This window comes from Pygoscelis adeliae, unplaced genomic scaffold, assembly GCF_000699105.1.
Source record: "Pygoscelis adeliae isolate BGI_AS28 unplaced genomic scaffold, ASM69910v1 Scaffold215, whole genome shotgun sequence".
In the NCBI taxonomy this organism is placed as follows: domain Eukaryota; kingdom Metazoa; phylum Chordata; class Aves; order Sphenisciformes; family Spheniscidae; genus Pygoscelis; species Pygoscelis adeliae.
Genome location: NW_008824770.1, coordinates 1,489,067 through 1,503,089, shown reverse-complemented (window position 1 = coordinate 1,503,089; position 14,023 = coordinate 1,489,067). Strand labels below are relative to the sequence as shown.

Genomic DNA, 14,023 nt, shown 5'->3' with positions numbered 1-14,023 from the left:
TCGGTTGAGCGGAACTCAATGGACTTTCCAGAGCCATGACTGATATTTAAGGCCATGATTACAAATTAAAAAGCAGTACTTTTTGATTAGATCACTTCCCTGATCCAGTTCACTGCAAAGCGTTAGAAATATTTGTGCTGGCTCGATGGAGGGAGCAGAAGTAAGCAGTTGGGGAGAGGGATGCATGTGCTGCACGGCCAACAAATAAATGTGTATGTGCAGCCTGAATCCCCTCTGAAGAATCCAATGATTGTATCAACAGGCTGGACTTGTAAACCAGGCACTTGCATTGCCTGAAGTAAAGCAGCCATGCCTCTTAAGTCTCTGATGAGAGCTGAAAACTTCTCTACAGATCAGACAGCATCTCTATTAAATTAAACAGTATCATTTTTTGACAGGGCCATGAAACTGTCATATAGGCTGGGGAGATCATGCACATCCCACAGTTATTCATCATCCTTCCAGCAGTAAAACTCCCACAGAAATCGCAGTAAATGGAAGATACAGGCATTTACTCTGAGTTGAAACAACATACTCCAATAAATAAATAAAATAAAATAATAATTTCATTGCTGAAAACTCAAGCTGAGAGTAGAATCTAGCTCAAAGACAGACTTCAGCTGCTTGTAAAGAATAAAACATCCTAGCATCAAATGGCTTTCTAATGGGAAATTTGAAATTCAACAAGCCCCTCAAGAACTTGGTAACTAAGAACTCAGTTGAGAACACTTTACATTTACATATATGACTTTTACACTGACTTTATATTAGACCAGAAAATATATTTCATTGTATTTGATCCACAACATTAGACTAGTCAACCTCTAGCAGACAGAGCTCAACTTAAGATCTAAATACCACAGTTCTAGGTTATCAGTACAGTGAGATCTGAAGCCCGTCTTTAAATTAGCCAGTGCTAACCCCTTGAACAACAGCAGCCAGATTTGACTTCATCAGCAATGGGACATAAAGGTTTTGCAACCTTTGCCTTCAGGCTCCAGAGACAAGACTTACAGGTCTATTACCTCAAGTTTACATCTATCTGTTTTTTTCTCCTCTAAATGTGAGTTTTCATATCCAAAAAGTGAATACTTTGGTGGTTTCTGTAATTGGGAATAGGAAGACCTGAATTTTATTTTTAGTGAAAGCTGAACTGAAACTAAAGTCAGAAGTAGCTATATGTCAAAGTAAAGCTTTCAAATCTCTCTTTTAAATCCATGTCTACTGAATCCTTTAAATTCTTGTAAGGGTTGACTAGTCAGGACTTCAATATCAGTCAATAATAATACTAGTTAACAAACTATATAATATTATATTAGGGTTATTGGTAACCTGTAATGTTCTCCTTCACTTTACTATTTTCTTCAAGAAGTGTTTTTGGTGAGGTCTTTGTTGGGTTTTTTGGTTGGTTGGTTTGGTTTTTTTGAGGTTCTGGGTTGGTTGGTTTGTTTGGTTTTTTTAACTACATCATAATCCAGTCTGATGTCTAGATGATTCCTGACCCTAAACCAAGCAAGCACTGTCAAAGACTTAAGTGGAAAACTTTGTGTTAAAGTCTCTAGTCTTGCTTCCACTTTTATTGTCGAGATGCCTAGAAATCCTGAAAAACTGGCAATTTGTAATTTTTTCTTTCTTTCTCTATTTATCCTGTCTCTGTTTCCACTTTTATAGTAAATAATGAGCTCTGACGCATGGTTGAGAATTGACTAATCTTAAGATTGAGAATTCTTAATTGAGAATCTTAATCGAGAGTATAAACATACAATTATTAACATGACATTTAAAAAAAATATTAGCCTGGACAACAGTATGAGGGAAGTTTATTCAATTTATTATGTTAGTTATTAATGCATGTAAAGCAAATATTCAGGTTGGAGTTAATAATATCCAGTATATTTTATTAACAAGAGATTCAAAAGAACAATAGGATTTTTTTTTCTTCAAGAAACTAAGCCATGGCAACATCTTAGTAACCACTATGTTATAGAGTACTCTGTGTTCTCTGATATGTACTCTCTTTCAAGTTCAAATACAGTTCCACAAGTAGTACTTACAGCTCACCACAGTTTCTGATAAAAACCCCACTTCACTGTTATATATGCCTTTATGTTTGCAACACACTCTCCCTTTTCCTCTCTCCAAAGAATCTCCAGGTTTTGCTCTTTATCCAATGCATTTCAATGTCAGTATCTCTTCAAGTCACTGTTATATTCCACTCAAATTATTCCATACTTGAGCGAGATTCAAATGATTACCCGTTAATCACAGCAGCCATAGCAACTTGTGCTTCAAACTTCTACAGATTCTAAATCATTCATGACAACATCTCGTAGGCAATGAAGCTACAAGAATATAGTGCTTAGCACACAAATGCTCCGTGTGTTTGCTGAACACTTACACGTGAGGACCACAACTACTGAGAAACAAAGATTTGATGCATCATTTAAGAGGCTGTTTTCTTTACATGTACATTAAAAGCTAGGATTTGATTTATGATTGATATTTGAACCAATGCAAGGTCACATTCAGACAAACATGACATTTATGTATTTGCTATTTGATCCAAGGTCACGTTGGCACAAATGTGTCATCTGAGTATTTGCTATATTTTTATTACTGCGTTAATGAACTCAAAGCTCTCTTACTTTCCCCATGTGTCCCAAAACTCTTTACCCATTTATTTGGAAGTCATCTGTTTTTTCTAAGTTTTGCAATACTGTACAAGTGTCTTACAAGCTAATTACACGAGCCAAGATTTTGAACTGATTAACAGTTAGGGATACCTCGACTCCAGAAATCAGTGCTCAGATTGAGGCTAAATCTGGTTGCACAGTATGCCCAGAATTAAGAGAATTTTAAAAAAAGGAACACACCAAAAATCCCACAAAAATTGTGTCTTATGAACTGCATGCACATATCAGATGTCCTAAACCATTATCCTTTTTTTTTCTAAAAATATACAAAAATAAGTTTGAGTGGTGAAGTCAAAGTTGATACCGATGTGTACAGCATTTACAAACAGCTTACACATCTGTCCTAACATGCTGCTCACTGGAAACTAGATCCTCAAGACTAAATTGGAATGTTGCAATTGTTTCCTTACACATGCGATCACGGCATCTCAGATTATGCAAAGTGGCTTCTCAACAATTTTCTAACTATACCCTGATAATCTACAGAGACTTCATTTGTTGAAGGATAAAGATATCTGAGGGTAAAAGGCAAATACAAATTGCATTTTAGTGTGGTGACTAAATGATTATCTCCAATATAATCAATTTTTGAAGTAAATAAAATGTAAGCCCCTCGCTAAGTCTCCTGCAGAGTACATTTTCACTACATATGGTAAAAATAAACTTCAGAGGGTAACAAATTAAAGACATCTGTGCAACTAAAATTGTCAATTAAAATTATAATCTAATACATACAGAGGCAGTGCCAGGCAAAATTTTTGGCCATTTTCCATTAAACATATTGACTGTGCTATTACATAAACCTCTAACTCAGAAGTTTTACTTGCTCATGCACTCAATCAAAAAACAAACAAACAAAAAAACCCTGCAACATACATGACTATTCTATCCAGAAAGACATCATAACTTTTACAAAGCTGCCTAGTAACTCTTACTAGCAAATGTGAAATTTTAGACATACTATATTTATGAAAAGAAATAAAAGCCAATTGCCACTAACTTACAGAGTCCAGCAAAGACTTTGATGCACTTTCTAAAACTGATAATATCTCAACAATCTTTAGGGTTCATGTATATGTATGGATACCTTAAAATGTGTTCTTATAAACTAGGATATAAGAATCCCTTTTGTTTTATATCCACAGACCTTTATGTGTGATAGCAATTGGTATATATTGTTGATAATTCCTTATTGGCAGGACTGGTAGTAACATATTCTTTAGAATTTAGAATCCTTGCTGTGTTATAAATAAAATTACCCGCCTTAAGTTTAAATCTATAGTAAAATGAAGGCTAAAAGATAATTAACTACTCTCTTGTTCTGTGAGCATATTTATTATTCCCGTATGATTTCAACCTTGCTTACTCCTCAACAGAAGAGCAAAGGAATGTTCCTGTGACATAAATACTTCAACTGAATACAATCTAACTCAAGGCCTAATAATAATAATAATAATAACAACAAATTATTCTGCCACATAATCTAATATTTTACGGATACCAAGTAGTTTTGAGTTTGTTGACTGGTAATGAAATTTTGAAGTTGTATATAATTCTGTGAGTTTAAACATGGTAAAAGCTTGAAAGCATTAAGTTGTGACAGAACACAAATTTGAAAGGTAGAATTCATATTGGTTTTTGCTATTGCCAGCATTAAAACACTGGGGAAAGGGCAACTTTGAGGAGAAGAAATAAAAAAGTTTTAATTTCTATTGATTTGCTCCCAAAGACATAAAATTTTCATACCATTGTCACCCCACATTGCCCTATCATGTCTCCTTGCTCTTTCCCCTTCTCACTACACTTACAGTTCCCCCTTCCCACACAACGTCCCTGAACTACTGACTATGCAAACAGCAAACATGCTGTAGCTGGTTCAGAGCTGCATGTTGCAACTGGCTTGCTAGTGCTCCTATGCTGATTGGCAATTGACAGGCCAAACAGAACAGATAATTGTTGAATTCATATTGCATCATTTCCTCAGTAGGGTCAATAATGTGTTTTCCTTTCTTCTTTCCAGTTACCAACTTTCGTAAAAATTACAGAACTTTAATGCCTTTGCAACCACTGCTCCTCTGTCAAATTTGACAAAACTTGCAGGTTCAAAGCTATTGTGTGTGGGGAGAGAACAGCAGACCGTACGGTGTATACCTGACCTTCTTAGGTAACTAGACTAAAAGAGATGAGAAAACAATCCTGAAAACAGTTTTCAGTATAGCAGTTTTGGAGCATAACTCTCTTCCAAGATAGATCTGGACTTTTGCCCCCTCCTTTTTATTTTTTCAGTTCGCTTTCAGTATTTGTTTTATATTTGCTAAGGTTTGTGGAACACACAAACAGTAAAATGGGTGCCTGAAGTTATGTCAGTACTTGGAGTATGCTACAATTTTCCAGGGTCCCTCACTTTGACTCCTAATCGCATACTTTATTAAGAAAAAAAATAATTGGCTGTCCTTGAAATAGTGGTTAAATATTCACTTTGGCTGAGGATTTCTGACCTGTGGGCAAAAATACTAGTTCTTACAGACATCTTAATGGCAACATTCTTCCTGAATAAAGAGCTATTGTTTTGGAACAATACTTCTTATCTAAAAAGAGAGAGAGGGGGGAAAAAAGAAAGATATCTTAAATTAAAATTACTTAATGCAAAAAGTTGAAAGATGGTTTGGACTTTTTAGCATATTGGTTTAAGATCATGAAAAGCTTCATTTGAATCTTACCTGCCCTTCAACCACAACCTAGGCCTTGCAATCCCCCTTTTTTATAACACCTAGTCAGACACAACTTCTCCACCTGGCAAACTCCCAGATTTTGCCACCCTGATCTCATTACACAGGTCCTGCTCAGAACAATCAAAATAACCCACAACTTTGCATCTATATCTGTTACTACAATAGCTCTCCTACTTATGACCAGCATTCCTTTAAAAGCAACATGAAGTCTCTTAGTTTTCATTTACAGCTTAAACTTCCACATCTAAGCTCTGTCTCCTTCTTGTTTTGGCTTGGGACAAAAGTCCAGTTACTTTGGCATCTGATGCTGCAACTTTTGCTTCAAACAACAACAACAAAAAATATCTTTCTACCTCAAGTGTACCTCCTTTTCAGTCTCCAGCACTCTCCCCATCCCCAAATCGCAGGTTTCAGTTTCAGCTTTACCCTGGCACACTCAGCTTTGATACTCTTTCAGCTGTCTTATCCCTCTCTTTCATAAGCCATGTCAACCCATGCTCAAATCACCTCCTTCATCCCCTCGGATCCTCTAGTCTTCTATCTCCGCCCCTCTAGTATCTGCACAGCTGCACTCTTCTCACCATCTGCAACCCCTTGCATGATTCATCACCAAACATAACAGACCATGATTATTCACTACTTGAAAAGCTACAGTGGAATTTACATCTGTTTCTGGAAGAGATTCAAGAAGCCTGAATTCGCCTTCTTAGCAGAGAACGCCACCACTGTGTATTTTCAGTGGGTTTATTTCACTGATAAACTTTATTCCCTTGCCCGGACATAATACCAAGACATATTTGATAACCTAAATTCAGCTTAACAGAATGATCTATATCCTATAAAGAGAATGAGCCTCAGACAAGGTATTACAGATTTAGGCCCCTTCTGCTTGCAAGTGTCTTTTTGAAAATTAATTGAGTAATCCCAATGGGCTAGCTTTCATATTCTTCTACCAGTAGACAAAATCTAACGTCTTCTATAAACAGCACCTGGAGTTGTGTAGTTTGCTTATACTTCAGTGTACTACAATTTTACTCATTCCTTCAAAGTATTTTTACAGGCTCTTGTTGCTCAGCTATTACCTTTAAAAAAAAAAATAAATAAAAACTGCTAAAAATAAACCTACTTTGATTTAATGGCATGCCACAACTCAGAGTACCCAGAGTGGAATGTGAAACAAAATTCTTTCACTTTTTGTTGTTGTTGTTGTTGATGGTTTTGTTAAGAAAAAGGCCTTCAGTTTTGTTCTGGCAATTTAAAAATTCCTACCATAAAAAGTTTTTCTTTGTGATATATGTATCACACAAAAACTAAGTTTACACTGAATTAGCATTGCTGACAGGAGTCTTGGCAACAGGTATGAATGCAATGAATCTACATTTTTTGGCAAATGGACATCAAGTACTTGTACTTCCACGCTACTGACATGTCAGATAGAAGATATACTTAGGACACATGACTTCACAGTTCTAAATCAGGTCACTTGCTACAGTATAGAGATCACAAGCCTCACACCCCTGCACGATCAAAAAATGTCAAAATATAACCAATTATTTTCCTGACATCTAAGCTCTCTGATCATCCTTCATATGTCATGAAGGGTGTCTACTTACCAGTTTAACAGCCCCATATTGACAATAGTATCACCATTGCTGCCTGCCTGCCACCCCACTTCTCCTCCCCACTTCTTTTAACTAAGGAAGCACCTAAATTACAGAAAGGTGGAAGAAAAACAACAGTCCAATGAAACAGCCAGGATAAGAAAACTTGTTTAAAAAGCCATATATGTACTTTCATATACCAGTTTTAATTCACTTTATAAGGCATTTTAGCTGACTGAATCACTTTGAAAGAGCTGTTAGAGGGACATAGCACTCTCAGCCCTCTGAAGAGCCAGACTGAAGTTGTTGGTTGCAAAATAAAGTTACATTAAGGGTACAGCTAGACAAGCCAGCTTAAGTAACGTAATAGCTCCCTGACATCAAAAGGATATCCCTTCCATAGCTCCCTGACATTGTCAGCCCTGGACCTTTCCTCTCCCTTCTTCATTTCCAGCCACACAGCTCCATCCCGCCTGTGCTGGCTCTCACACTTGTCTGACCTCTCTGGCCACATCTATAATAGTAAATAAAACGAGGCCAGAGCACAGGCTCGAGCCATGCTGTTAGCATCCTCTCTGACACCATTTTGGCCCATACCAGCTTGGCACTCTCCCAGACAAATGTGCAGGCCTGGTTAAGGAGACAGCAAACGCAGAGCAGTAAACTGCTCCCTACTGGCAGTTTGGACGCAACCACGCTGTTTCAGGAGGAAGACTGTTAGGGGTGTGCAATCTTGCCACTTTGTTCCGGGTCCAGAGACCAGTCCCTGACATATTTTATTCCCTAGTGTAGACACAGCCTCTGTGAAACAATACAGCTCATTAAGCTGGTAGAAATGTAACACAGGAAAACCATAGCTAGAGATAGCTGAACAGATTCACTAAGGGGCAGCAAAAAGGAAGGATAGAAAGACATGGATGGTAGCAAAGGAAAGAAGCATGAAGAGGGAGCCTGACAGATCTTTTAACAACAGTTGCTAGATCAGATCAGGCCATGCTGTGTAACAACACCTCTTGCTGTAAGCCTTGTATTTCCAGGGCTATCAGGAACAACACAGAGAGGGGACATCCTATTCCTTTTTTTTTTTTTTTCGTATTTATGTGTTAATATATATATATACACACACACATGCATACCATGTAGAAGACAAATAAAGTGAATGATAGCTGCAAACTGAACAATTCTATATTCTTAAAGGATAATCACTATTACACTTCCACGGGATTTATTACAGGATTTATAATCTTGAGAAAATGCAACTCCTTGTAAGTTTGGTTAGAATTATGGCAGCTCAATATACTGAAAATCAGGTGCCCAAAACATACATTTAATTTGAACATTTGACAGCTGTTTGAAAATATTGGCCTATTTATGTACAGTCCCATCTCTATGGAAGCACAGTACATAAAATGTACAGCTGCTGCTTTTTTCAAAAGCAGTATCCCGTGCTGCTTGTCTCTTAGTTACATATATTCTAAAGCTGCTACCTGATTTGCTTCTAACCAGACTGGCCTGCTTAACTGCACACAGCAGTCTTTTGTCCTGAGGTGGATAAGAATAAATAAATAAACAAAAGAATTAATTTTGGGAGTAAAACACAGTTCAAATTTCTTAGCTGTCCACAGAGAAGAGCACATATGTGGAATATGAATATACCCATCACACCATTTTTCAATTTCACATATATACAGCATAACAACATAAGGCTACCTTATGCCCACAGGGCAAAATTTCCAACAACAAACTGGTCAGAAATGACCACAAACAGAACATTCTCCTGTTTACATAGCTCTCTCACAGTGAAACTGCATCCATACAGCATCTTACACTGACAATAAACCCACTCAAAACCGCCTCACAATGCAGCACACTTACTCCAAACTAAACATTTATCCACAGGCTAAGAAAAAAGATTTGAAAGGCCACAGTTAACCATTTTCAACTTTGCTGAGTAAACTTCAATGACCAATATTCTGTGCGTACCTACATTGGTTAGTTTTTCAAATTATTCTTAGGACTCCTAACCTTCATAAAGAATCTAGTTCTAGCCTCCATTAGAAACGTAATTTTTATGCTACCAATACATAGTTCTTGTAAGCTTCCCCTGAAAATTGCCAACAAGCCAACAATATTCACTATGACCTGTGGGTTGCCATTAATTTTATTTTAACATCAGAGTGGGTGAATTTCTCGACTGTTGTGATGGAGCATTCATCAGCCCTATTGTACAGAATGCCGTCAAGCACTGCCTGCTAACAAACCCAGGAGTCTCCAAAGCAGTCTCTTGACACAACACCCACCTTCTCTTCCTCCCCCTCAAATCCAAATGGTTCTGCATTATATTTTTCAGCCTTACTACTCTAGGGAAGATTTTCCACAGATGTTGAATAAAGATATGAGAAGGTTTTGTTTTGTTTAATATGAGCCTGCACTGTGACTCCAATGCCATGTACTTAATAACATTCTTGCTGAAGCAGTAACACTAACAGGAGGCTAGGAAATGTCAACAATAATTCAAGTCTTCACTTTCAAATAGATTTTGCAAATAGTCAAAAGTTCTTCTTACCAGCTGAACACTCACATTCTGGTTTAAATTCGGTGTTTTCTTCTGTGAATTGTTACATCAATCATTTCCAGTAAATAATTATTTAAAACAAAACAAAACAGGCATGTCACACTCTTATTTGTGTAACAAAAAATGAATGGCAATAGAAGCCTATATGCAGACAATAGAACTTACTCAGACAGTATAACTGTGCTGGATGCATGGATACATACAACAAGACAGTAAACCCTGCCTCCAAACCTTAATCATAGGCTGTAGAATAGTTCCAAATGATCAATTTTTTTGTTAAATCTAAATAACATTAGGACAGATTGTGGTATTGTTTTTCCATGCAAAATAAATCAAACTCTAAACTATTCACAATAATAAATGCTCTCAGCTCCAGGATTTTATACACTCATAGATGAGTAAGAAGTTACTCAACCAGCAGTTAATTTGCACACCAAACAGCAGCTCTGGTTTCCTTTTACATACTTATCAACAAACTGAAAATGGACTAATGAGATACGAAAATACGAAATATGAAAATATTGGACTAACTCGCTTCCACATGTATTTCAGCTACCTGGAATCAAATGCCAAAGAATCTTACAACTTCAGTAGCTGCTAACTACTCCGAGTTCCTCAAGGCAGACACACTTATGAACAAGTTTCTTTTACTATTTGTAAAGATTAAGTGAATAATCTCTTAGTTTATAAATTTTTTGAAAACCATGAGAGTATATCAGCATTTCTAGAAAGGGGTAGGTAAGTTGCCAAACGCTTGCAAGTTTATCTCATATTGTTAGTGTTTCCACAGGCAAGAGACAACTTGAACTTAAAACAATAAATTAGGATTACTATAGCACCACGGAACAGACTATGCCCGTTTGGTAGTTCTCATCTTTCAATCTGCAAAGTAAAAAAAGTTTCTACAGCTTATACTTACAGCATTTTAAAACACAGCAGACAACTACACAAACCAGTCATGTAACAACTTAAGCCTAAATCAGGATTAGAATATCAATTTTATAATTTGTATTAATCTGTGCACGAGAAGCCCTTCACTGGACACAGAAATTATACTTCCTAGATACTTAAAAGACATGCAATGCACTTATAAATAAATACTGTTTCATAAGCAGAAACTATTAGAACTGGTATGAGGAAGTGGAATCAGATTTGGCAACATCTCAATGCCACATGCAATCTGGTCACACAACAATCTGCTCATATCAATTTAATGTTTTTAAAACATGCCAAATATCACACTCTTAAAGATTGAGAGATTTTAGCTTTATTTTGAGGATAGTGATGATTTAGAGCCCAACCTTACTGGATAAGTACTTTTTCATTCAGTGAATATTCAGCATTCTACTTCATAAGAAGTCGTTCAATATTTAATTTTACGGACTGGTCCTGTGAAATGCTGAGTACTTTACTTCTAAAATATTAAGAATTCAGAATTCTACTGAATAACGCCTTTATACAACTTTTACATAGAAGTCTAACACAGCAATAGATACTGGAACATAAGGAAATTTTACTTACTCTGTTCTCCTGATTGTGCTACTACTTTCCATTTATCAACTACTTGTTTGCACTACTTGCTCAGATTTCTGTCCTTGTCAGTTGACTATACATTAATCACTCATTACAGAAATTCTACCTCAAATGTTTTTTCTTCTCTAGCTGTTCAAAAACAATGCTGAGATAGCTCCCAGTCCACATGTGTACTCACCAATGCATGCAGCATCTTGCAAGGTTGAAACAGAAGTTGTTTTCCAGAATCTGTTCCCTTTCCATTTCACGTGCACATTGGTGATAACAAGTAGCTCTTCACTAATAAAAAGCTGCTGACATTCTTTCTTAAAAAAAATAAAAATAAAGAGTCAACAAAATTTCCCAAAGCTTACTATTCTAATTTTATATTGATATAATGTAATATGATTTTTAATATTTCTTTATGCTTCTTCAGAAAAAAAACACTGTCATTTCACTTGGGCTAAAACTATTTTTTAAATGACTGAGGCTTTTAATACAACACCTAGTTTTGCAGCAGGACTACACTGACATCTAGCTAACTAGGGTATATGACTGGTATATGCAATATTGTTCTGATCTTTTTTCTTCATACTAGAAAAATTCCAAAGCACTCAACTAAGACCACTACAGTGAAAGCCTTGTGCTATTTTAATTATCTGTTATAAAAGAAAATACTTTTACTAATAAAGAGCATTCTCACAAACGTCCAAGTCTTTATGCGGACAAACTGTTAGAGTAGTTATGGTTTCTGAGGTGTGCACACACACGTCCCACAAGATGTCTTTACAATTGGCCTTTTAAGTACCATTTACACCCCAAAGGTAGAGATTTTACTTTTACGTACTTTATAAGGCCTGTTAAAAAAAAATTACCAAAAAAGCATACATAGCCATAAAAATAAATAATGGTTTGATTAAATTGACTCCCCTGTCCACTCAACTGAAAAAGAAACAAATTAAAGATTCAGGGAGATTTTGCAAAAGCAGTCAGATTAAATTAAAAATATTAAAATTCCAAAATGCTGTAAGAAAATATGTTTGTACTTATAATAAATACGAATTCAACTTCATTTATTTTCCAAGATGTATGGTGTTCTCTTTTTTCCCCTTGCAAGAAATATGCCATGTGCAAGAGAAACAGAACTCAGAACTCAAATCTCAGCAGGTAAGCTAAAGCAAAGTAAAGAGAAAAAAAAGTGCTATTTGGAATTTTGAAGTAAGAGCTGCTTCTAAAAAAATACTAAGAAAATTTACGTTGCCCTCCTTGACTACTTTGGGTCAACAGTGAGCACTACAGTCTATTTTCTAGAACAAGATGAATATCCTAGGCCATGTATCCTACTCTGCTGTAGGACATTATCTTCTCTAATGTTTTTATAACACTCAACACATAAAATATTAAAAGCATAACAATACAAAATCACAACTGAAATGCAACCCTTTGTCCATGGTTTAAAATTCATAACGCCCTTTAAGATGACTACAGTATTGAGGGGTATGAATAGAAAATGAAGACATTAAAGAACTACTGAAAAGCAAGTGAGAAAACCACAAGGTTTTCAGGACGTACAGGTTTGTAATAGGCAGCCAAAACTCCCTATGCCACCTGATTGTAGAGGATGACAGTCAATAGAAGGCATCAGCAGATTGATAAGAACTTTTTTTTGGACTATGCCAAGTGTTCCTTCCAAACATGGGAAAAGAAAGGGGAGCACGCTGGCTACGCAGGTTTACAAAGCTCTCATAAGGTCTGCGCACACTCTCATCCTCCTGAAATGCTACATTGTGCTATTTAAAATCCAAAAAGTTGCCACTAAAAGTAACTAAGAGCCAATGATTGCTTGATAGCTCATGCCAAATATCAACGGTTATGGTACTGGTTTAGCTTTGCATAGACTTGTGACTACATCACATGAACCACCACTGCCGTCAGTTTCAGCGTGAGACAAGGTAGCCTCAATATTGTCAGCGATTCAGAATTTGTAAAGGAAACACTTTTTATAGCTTATCAGTTTTGCCACCTGCAAAGACCATGTGAATTTCAACCCAATAATCAGTGTTAGATGCCAGTAAGAAAGTCCGTACATGCTCTATAATACAAGTACAGTTTGATTAAAACTTTTCTTCCCGACAAAACTTATGCAACATCTCTATTTGTGCAGTACTACTAAGACATCCAATGCCACCAAAGTGCCAAACATCATTATTCCAGATAATCCTGTCTGACGAATCCTGTACTCCTTCCACGAGAGAGCTAAGGAACAGCTACTTGTGTCAGTGAGGCTGTGCTAATCTTAATATGAATACAAGGCAATACCTTTTAGCACTCCTTTCCATTACTTTCTGAATGCCATCTTTTCCACTTGCTTTTCAGAAGGCAAGTGGACAGCCCCGTAGGGACAATCAAGAACACGTTTTTCTCATCAGACCACAAAAGCTAATACGGGGGGAGCTCCCACTGACCCACTCCTCACTCCAAGGATATAGGACTCTCCTCTGACCAACCGACTGGTAAAGGCACAACCTGCCTGACCAGGCTGAGCCAACAGAGGTAACCTCCAAGCACGTATTTTCTGCCTAGCGCCCAAGTTCATTTCTCAAACCAGGCTAAGGACAATTCAAATGTGCTGCATTTCAGAGACACGACAGTTGCAAAACAGCACCTTCTATGACAGGACGTTGTCTTCTCCTCTGTTCCCCGCCCCCCAGCACCCTGAAGCCTCCCCACAAAGTTTCCAAGATCGCTCGTTACCTACAAACGCCAGCCTCCGCCAGGGCCGCTCTTGCTCGTCCTCTAGCCCCTCCGGCCCCAGGCTGCCGCCCACCGCGGTCCCCGCACGGCGGGCAGCTGGCGCGAAGCCCGAGCGCGGCGGCAGGAACAGCCAAAGGATGGCCCCAGGGCAGCCAG

The 14,023-nt window shown here is 37.2% G+C and overlaps 1 protein-coding gene across 5 annotated transcripts in view; it reads right to left on the bottom strand.

Moving 5' to 3' along the window:
- Nucleotides 1-13,968, bottom strand: part of PPARA (peroxisome proliferator-activated receptor alpha) — a 40,497-nt gene extending 26,529 nt beyond the window's left edge. For 3 of the 5 annotated variants that reach the window (XR_663595.1, XM_009323646.1, XM_009323649.1), the window contains exons 1-2: nt 13,868-13,968; nt 11,313-11,439 (exon numbers count right to left, since the gene is read on the bottom strand). The gene's annotated coding sequence lies outside the window, so the exon portion shown is untranslated. The remainder of the gene's footprint in view (nt 1-11,312; nt 11,440-13,867) is intronic. The other 2 variants (XM_009323647.1, XM_009323648.1) reach the window with 2 other exon arrangements.
- Nucleotides 13,969-14,023: the final 55 nt, after the last annotated feature.